The following is a 9,941-nucleotide window of genomic DNA, read 5'->3' on the forward strand; positions in this document are numbered from 1 at the left end:
CCTAAATCCTAAACCCCACCCTTTAACTCTAAACCCTAAGTTTGTGACTTTTGATAAAACATTAAGTGCTATTTTTGTGACTTTTGACATTGAGTGCTATTTTGGGAACATAAACTTTATTTAGTGCTATTTTTGTCTTTTTCTCATATATTATAATATATATGTGTCTATCAATTTTTAAAACATAATAAGTTTACGGTATATTTTTTCATTGAATATATTTTTTTAAATTTTCATATGTATTTATATCTTCTTCTATATATACATATTCGGAGTATTATTTCATTATTAAAATCGTAACTATATATATAAATATTAGTAAAATATTGTTTTATTGTCATATTCAAAGATATTGTAACATTTCACAAATTTAGAAAATTTTAAAAAAATTAAACTTTTCGCTTCATAGATTTATATTATCGAGTAAATAATTAAATATTTAGTTTTTGTTTAATTTTTAAAATAAACTATATAGTTTAAAATTTGTTTTCATTGGTTTAAGGTAGTAAAGATTAATCATTGTTAGATAATATGATTTTTGTTATTTAATTTTTTTTTTTATAATTTTAAAAATTAACATCGACAAATATTTAAATATTTAGCATATAGAGGTATAGTATTACAACATTAAATTATATCTATTTAATTTATATTATCTATAAGTCCAATGGATCATCTATTGTTTAAATCCAATTATTAATAGCCCAATAAACATTTCTTGTAGGCCCAAAATTAAAATGATAAGATCAGATATTAAATGTAACATGATTTTCTAGGAATAGGTCCATTAGGTCTAATTTTTAAAAAATCACACATGAATCAAGGTTGTGACTTCTATTTTAATATATAAGATTTTGAATTGAGCTGAGGTATATTCATTAGGCCTGTGACCGATCGGTTATCCGGGCAATTTTATGGTATCCGGATCCGGATCCGGATCATTATCCGGCGGATCCATAATTTTACTATTCTTATCCGGATTCGGGGTTCTCGGATATCCGGGTGTCGGATATCCTTCTAATAATTTTAATATCCGGATCCAGATTTGGATGCTTAAAATAAATAAAAAATAATATTAATATATATAAAATATTAAAAATAATTTTTTTAAAAATATTTAATGTTTTTAATTATATATATGTATAATATTACAAAATTTATATATACTATTATAAAAATGAACATATATTAAATAAAGTTAGTTTTTATATATAGATATTACTATTTTTGAAATAGTTATTAATAAAACTTACGGATTCGGATATCGTGACTAAAAAATCAAGATATCTGAATCTGGATTCGGCCCCTCTGAATATCCGGATTTTCGGATCGAATCCGGATCTCGGATCAAAGAAAGTGATTGATGAAGTGGTGAAAGGGATGAATCCCCATGTCTCACCGATGGATATAACTATGCTCTCTGCTCTTCAAATAGGCGGTCATTCAATCTACAGTGGAGATCTCAATCCTTTCTCTAAAGAGATTTCCTGACTGTTCATCGGATTGTAGCCATTGGTGTCTTCCTGGTCTTCCTGATACTTGGAACCAACTGTTTTATGCTGCTTTGTTGTTTTAATATTTGACTAATCAAATATCATCCAAATGTATCTATTGAATTTTAGTTTTTATTGTAAGTTGTTACGTTTAACTAAACCCAAATACTCGGGTTCTCTCTGTGACACTTGTTCACTGATTGTTGTTAAGAAATACATATTTTTCTCGTTTTTATTGTTGTTCAAATTTTGTCATTTTATTCTAAGTTGTTACGTTTAACTGATTGGTGCCAACACTCTTTTTCTCGTTTACTACTTATCCTACCAAAACCCATTATAAAGCAAACCTCGTAGAAGCCGGAAAACCGGACTGACATACACGATAAAATAAAAGTGATGTTAAAGAAATAGACGAATGTAAAAGGCGAATACAAGAACGATAAAAAATCGTATTCGCAAAGAGACATGGAGTCGAGATATGATCTCTTTCCTTAACTCAAAATATTTGCTTAGTGAGACGAGACTGTACGAATATAGAGTCTCAGGATACAACCATGGCAGACGAATCACGGCTCACTCGTGATCGCCCTATCGAACTATAAACTGTACGAAACCCTCTCTTATTTACGACTTACGTTAAGGGATTTTCGCTGTTGGTTTTGTGTGAAAAAAAATTAAGTAATGAGGAAGACATTCGCTCTGTTTATAAAGGGAAACGAGAGCTCTGTTGGTTCAGCAAACGAAGGCACGTGCGCACAAGGCGACAGACTCGGGAAGTTGCTCAACGTGCGGAGAGAGGGAGAGATCGTTGGGCCAAAAATCCGGATAAGATTTTGTTCGAATTTTTTAAAGTATGTTCGTTTTTTCGAATTTCAAAAAACGAAAAAACAAAACACAAAAAATTTGGTTTGGCCCAACAAATTGTTAACCTGAACTTGGTCCAAAAAGAATCATATCCGAACCGGACGGCGGCGGCGGCGCGCGTGTGGAAAGCTCTCTCTTCCTCTGAGCCGTTTAAACTCTCATGTCATGAAGACATATATATATATACTCCTCAAAATCAACTCTCGCAACCGATGTGTGATGTTGTTAACTTCATTTCATTAAAGCCAACAAGGCTTTTTATAGGAACTCGTAGGCCCATTTCATTTTCACATTTTGTCATATATTATTTGAGCCATTAGGCTTAATAATTAGGTCCAACAAACCTATGATTACCTAAAAAATCTCTGTTAAAAGTCAAACATCATATGACTCATTGTTCATTTATTCAGAATGCCAACTTAGGATCCACAACACCAGCAGAGACACAGAGTAGACAAGGTTTTTGGCCCAACATTTTCATTATTCAGAACATACGAAGTTTTATAATGTTTATATTAACAATATTTTTTTATCGACTTTAAATCCCTATCTTTTCCTTTGTTATTTCGTACTTTGCATGAATCTTTCTAATAGAGTTATGTGACAAATGACAAAATCTACACATAGTTGTAAATTTTTAAATCGTGGTTTCCTATAGAAAATTTCCTCCAAATGTAGTAGAGTATAAGATTCTAATGACGCTCCAATAATACCGAAAACTTTTCTCGAACGGTTGACTATCTATATATCCTAATGTGAAGTGAGCAAGATGATTCAAGTTCAAGGTATAGCCGAGAGACATATTCTCGTGTCTGTTGTTGTTTTCCACTTTAAGTATCAAAGCCACTAATGCTGTTGTTTTCCACTTTAAGTATCAAAGCGCCCATTCATGTACAATATTATTAACCAACCTGCGCCAACAAAGTTTCTGACAACACGACCAATCGTCTATACACATTTTTGGACCGTATGTGTTGAAGATCCTAGCAATCCTGACCTGTAACCACAATCAACAAAGCAGACAAGAAGTTACTCACTGAAACGTACTTCTTCCTCGTCAGTTATTACACATAAACACAACTTGGCTTGAACAAGGTGAAAACGAAACAATAACCAACCTCAACATATTCCATGGCCAAAGTCTCAGCCGTACGCTTTCCTTCTTCGTCATAGCAACTACGAACACCTGTTCCAAACCATTACAGGCACAATCAGTCATAAATCAAAGCAGAGGAAACATGATTCACCACGTTACAGGAAAAGCCAAGAACAGTTCAAAGAACACATTTATTAAAGCACTACATCAGAGTCAGGCACGTTTCGGTAAAAAGAAAAAGAAAAAGACGTCTGTCAGTAAAATGACAGTAAAAACTCTCGAATATGAATCAAACACATCCGAAGATCACATCAACAAGAAGACAGAATTAATACTAGTTGTATTAGTTATACTAGTTGTATCATTTCTCCAAAAAAAATCATCTTCATCTTTTTGCACCAGAAGCCCGAAAAAAGCAGCTGTGGAGCCGGACAAATTGCAGTACAAGGACATTTAGAAGAGCATACTGCAAAAATGATGTAAAAATAGAAGGATATACATATTAGTTTGGTCAGTTGATTGTTTTTTCATATAGAAAACACATAAATAGCCTCACATGTACAATAGGTTTAACATTAGTATAATTCTACCACATACTAGTTTGGCCATTTAATTTTTTTTCATTTGGAATACACAATTTAATTTAATTTTTTTTTAAATGACAAAGTTGTACTATGTGTACTAGTTCAAAAGCTCTAAATTTTGTACAACTGATACAACTAAGGCAACTAAGTGGTAGGCTTCCGCCCCAAAGTCTTTTGAGATGGTGTAATAATTGTCAACAAAAATTTACATAAAAATATTTAGGAATGGTAAAATTAGTACAACTATTCGACATTGGTGTTCAACCACAATGTTTAAATTTATAAATACTTTACAATTTAGCCACTTTATTGATTTTTTTCATATGACATACTCGAAGGAATATTTAAATTTCAGAACCTGAGTAGTTGTACTAGTTATATCAGTATTACTAGTCTGGTAAATACATTTCATAACTGTTTAAGTACATTTCATGTATGTGTTTCCATAAATTATGTAGACAAACAAGTTAATAAACCTTAAAAATATAAGGTAGATCATGTAAACTAATATATAATAAAAAAATATACCAATTTTTTATATGTTTAGTTTTAGGAGTTGTACCAAAATATTCACATTATAACTTTGTAAATATATTTTTGATGTTTATTTTTCATAATAATATGGTCAATCTAATTAACAAACCTTAAAAGTATAAGGTATCTTATATAAAATTGATAGTGTATTTAATAATTTAACAATAATTGAAGAACCTCAGAAAAAATAGATGAAATTTATCATCATATGTTAAAAATGATTTAATAATTGAGTTAATTATAGTAGCTGCAAATTGTACATGAATTATAACATTTATATACCAGTTGTACCAGTTCTATTATTTTTTAACATGTATAGTTGTATGAGTTATACTAGTTGTACGTAGTCGAATGAGAAAATGAAATAATGAAAATCGTGTGGCTCTGAGTTATTTATGCGCCAGATTAAAGAGGGGGGGAGAGGATAGAGAATGAGAGATCTGTGAAAACGTGTGGCCAAGATTAAAACATAGAAAAGATGATCAATGACTTTGGTTGGAGTTTCATTAATGGCATTTTTGTAAATATAACATTCTTCTTTTTTTCTCTTAATCCGACGGTTCTAATTTATAGAAAGATTATAGAATCCATGGTTTATATTATTCATTCATTAAGGGTAAAATAGTAGTTTACGATCACTTGGTTGGTCCATACAGATTTTTTTTTTTTTTTTGATGTGTGAGACTTATTTTTGGTTTTTTGGTCCATTTCAGATTTTAGTCCACAAAGATCACCAAAGTGAAGGTTATTCCGCAACGGAAGATAGATCGATCTAGTGATCGAGATTATTATACAACAGAAAAACAAAAGGGGGTGGCGACCGGTGGCGAGTGCTCACCGGCCACCGGAAACGATTTCATTTTTAGGTGACCTAGAGAGAAGGTAGAGCAATTAAGAGAGAGCCGCCGATGCGCGTTCGATCTTTGTTCGGTTTTAAGCCGATTTTTGTTGTGTTAACGATTCAAGTCAGAGCCTTTCTTAATGGCCTTCGTCTTCTATCTCTGAATTTGAATTGTTTATTAATCTCTCTCAATTCTGGTCCTCCTTTCTTTGCTGAGTTAATTATTCCAGTTGATTTTAGGGGATCTAAATCTTTTCGTTAGTCATGCTTAATCTCTTGCTAAGCAGAGGAATCAATTCTAGAACGTTTTATATTGCGAAGTCTCCTTGCAAGTAAGAAATTGAGATTGTTGATTCAGCTATGGTGGTTTGATGCGTAATCAGATAAGCTGGAGTTTTCTTTTTAGAAAGCGTTCTAGCAAGATTTGTATCTTCCTCCTTGATTCTGCTCACTGGTTATAATCTCTAATGAGAAGATGAGGAATTTCTTAAGATTAGTGGCGATATAGGAAGGGGGAGCAGGCAAGCGGTTCAAACTTGGCGGAGAAGGAGGTCGACGGTGATCGGTCCGGTGGAAGTTCCGACGAAGCTGTCTGTTTCTTCTCCATGACTCCAGAGACTTCGATGCTCCAACCAAGACGCACGTGTCATACATGCGTAATTCGATAGACATATGGTGGAACACGTGTTTTCTTTTTATAAACCTAATCTGTATATGTTGGGTATCAATTGGGCTTTAAGTTTATGTATGGGAATAGGGTTTGAATCTCTTGTAATGTTTTGGCCTTTGGCCCATCAATATATACAGTTGACAAAAAAAAAAATTCAAACCTTCTTATAAAAACGTTTCAAATTTGGTTTTCCGAATTTTTTGAACATTATGTTCAAATTCGGAAATTCTTTCGGGCAAATCTCCAAAACATCACATTTCTAAGTTTATATCACAAAAATAGCACTCAAAAGCTAAAATGACCAAAATAGCACATTTCTAAGTTTATCCTTTGAAAATTTTAATTTTTTTATTTTTCAAAATTTGAAATCTTATCCTCAGAACCTCATTTCTCAACTCTAAACCCTAAACCCTAAAATCTAAACCCTAAACCCTAAACCCTAAACTCTAAACCCTAAACCTTAAACCCTAAATTCTAAACCCCACCCTTTAACTCTAAACCCTAAGTTTGTGACTTTTGATAAAACATTAAGTGCTATTTTTGTGACTTTTGACCTTGAGTGCTAGTTTGGGAACATAAACTTGATTTAGTACTATTTTTGTCTTTTTCTCGATTCTTTTGGTAACTATTTTTAAAAAATATTTTAAATTTAAAGTATTTATTTTAAAAAAAAATCTTAATATTTTGGTAAATTCTGATTATTTTGTTTTTTTTAAAAGATGTCGATTAAGAAATAGATGAATTGCTGTCAGAATTCCCTCGCCGACATCATACTGAGTCTGAAAAAAACACGGTCTTCTCTCCTAACCAGCAACTCTCAAATTTTCAGATTTACAGCTCCGGCGGCTTCCTTAGCGTCGGAGCTGTGCTGTCTTGTTTATCGATCTCCTCTGTGTGGTCCTTTTAAAATCTGTCTTGTACCTGGTTTTTTTTCTTTTCTTCTTTGTCTTGTTGTAGCCTGTTTGTGTTAATGGTGTAGCTCTTTAGGTCTTGAGGAGATCCTTCAGTGGTCCGTAAGATGTGGTGTGGGTTGATTTCATCGTCGCTGCGGCGGTTCCCTTGATTGTTTTGGCTAGATCTGTATTTTTTTCTGGTGTACGGTGCTGGTTGATGCCGTCTCTGATGTGGGTTGTTAATTCTTCCATCAGATTTGGTCAAAGCTCTGTTTTGTGAGTCGTTTGTGGTCGGCTTTTTGGTCTTTAGTGCTCACCCCTTCTCTGGTTTCTGGTAACCCAAGGAGCTCCTCTTTTCTGGTTTCGATTTGTGTTTTTCTCACCGCATGGTATCAGGTTTATGTCTCTCCATGGATGGGGCTGTAGTCTCTGGGAAGAGGTGGTTCACATAACACCATCTTCGCCGGCTTTTGTCTCCGGGAAGAGGTGATTCCTTTACACCGTCTTCGCCGGCTTAGCACCGCTTTTGTTTGCGGTTTGGTTGTTCTACGATTTTCAATGTCCTATGAGTTACTGTCTCTTGTTGTGGCGTTTCCGGTTGATTTTCCATTCCTGTATTTGGTCGCTGCATCTTCAAGGATACTATTATCATTAAAGATGCTTGTTCTTATTTGTTGGAAGATCAAAGCTCTGGATTCAAGCCTTTTTCAGTATGGTTTCGCTGATGGTGAAGTTCCGTTGGAGGAAGCTCATGTCTCCCGGTCGTGATGAGTGTTCACGCGGTGGTGTTGAGTCCTGTGTGGCTTTAAGGCCTGGTTAAAGCTTTTGTAATTTCTGTTTTGGGTTTTGTTCAGCCTTGTTCGATGCTTATGTTAGGCTAAGTTCTTTTTTGACTTAAGACTTTTAATAAAACAACAGATGAAAAAAAAATAAAATATATATGACTAGTTAGTTGATCAAAAAATAATATACTCCCTCTGTTTCTAATTAGATGATGTTTTAGGAAGAGATTTTTGTTTCAAATTAGATGAAGTTTTGAAACTTTTAAGGTAAAAACTAATAAAATACTAAAGCTGATTAATTCTTAAATTAATTAATTGTTCTTCTCAATATTTATGCACAGTTCACGAAGTCAACAATAGTTTAATTACCTTCTTTAATCCAACATTGATTCTCCTCACAATTTTTTGTACAACTATAAAAACAACGACTACACTAATAGAAAACCATGCATTTTTCTAAAAAATGGATCAAAAGGAAAAAGTAAAAGAAGAAAAAATGAAAGACAAAAAATATTATTCACCAGATCTGAGAAGGATCAACCAAACACACTCGATTCAGAAACTGGATTTAAACAAATCACCTAATGAAGAAGAAGAAGAGCTTCACCCCATCGACGAAATTGATGAAACAGTACGAGCTATCCTAAAAATTAATTTTCCTAAATTTTCCTAAAGTTTTTTAGCTCTGATATTTCTCATTCTCTTTACTTTTCTTTTATGGTCGTTGGTTTAAGTGTAAGAGAAGGAAGACAATAAATTTATCAAAATAAGCTAAGTTTAAATAAAGAGATTAAATAAATAAAATAAAATATTATCTGAACATATGTTTCCGTTTTTTATATTTTTATGTTTATCTGTATAATTTTACTAGAGCATGTTTCTGCGTTTGTCACATGCTATTGATTAGTCAAGTAAATAAATATACACTAGAATGCTAATGATTTTAGCTTATGTTGCAGAGCTTCTTTACAAGGTATGTACCAAATGATAGTACAAGTTAATAAATAATGTACACGTAAAAAATATAGGGACCATATCTTTTAATGGCTCCATATCCATTGAAAAGTATTCCACTTTCATCAGTCACATCTTATAAGGTATGTGTTTACCAACAACAGTGACTTCTCAGAGCCTGCTACAGTTCTAGTTGAATCCTCTTTTTCTTTTCCCCAAATCACAGTGTATAATCCAAAGATCAAAATCGCTGATCCAATGACGGAGTTTCGTTTCTCTCAAACATGTCTATTGCCCTCAAGCTTAGGCAAAGGTCTTGAACGATCTCCATGTTCGTCACTGCAGCATATCCCGCAGCGTTAGACTCAAACAGAAAACATAAAAGAATCGACGATCTATATGAAACCTGGTCCATGGCGCTGGCTTGTTATCACATCTAACAAAAAGGTAACAATAGACCTTAAAAGAACCCTATAGAAAACAGAAGAACAGGTCAGAAAAATAATCAACTCTCTGCACAGACATAGCTGGTGAAAAATTATGGTTATTAAGCTGTATACATACCTGTACTCCAACTTTTAGCCAGCACTTCTCAATCCTATACACACCATCATATCTCATTCCTGCCTCAGGGGCATATGCAGATCTTTTTTCTTTGTAAAACCTGTATATGAAATATAAAAAGTGTCACTTCTGGTCAGAGTTTATCAAGTGAACATTCAGTTATCTCGAAAGATAACTGCACAAGGTTTAATTCAACTTTTGGACAACAACCTTTTCTTATTCCCTTCATATAGCATTGGCGCACAAAAAAGCATTCCATAATCTTACCATAGGAAAGCTAAAAAACTGAGAATGTGAGTAAAGTGTTGAGGTGTTGGGAATTAGGGTTTTCAAAATTTAACATTCAATCAAACAATACATTTTAAGAACATGTGATAATAACTTAGAATTGCATAGATTCAGGACTTACACTTTCATTATCTTCGATTTAATTAATCTGGATTTATCAGAGGTGATCTCGGATTTAGGGTTCCTCTTGTACAAGAGAGATGGCGGCGAGCTCGGTGGAGTTGACAAAATGGAAGGCTGCTGTGACAGAGGAGAAGTCGTCGTAGACGGGGTCTGATTTGCTTTCCACGACCCACGACCCTCTCGACGGCAAAATGAATTTTTTTTGGGAAATAATTAAACATTTCTTTATTAATAAATATCAGATTCTCAGTGGCA

This window comes from Brassica oleracea, chromosome C6, assembly GCF_000695525.1.
Source record: "Brassica oleracea var. oleracea cultivar TO1000 chromosome C6, BOL, whole genome shotgun sequence".
NCBI lineage: Eukaryota > Viridiplantae > Streptophyta > Magnoliopsida > Brassicales > Brassicaceae > Brassica > Brassica oleracea.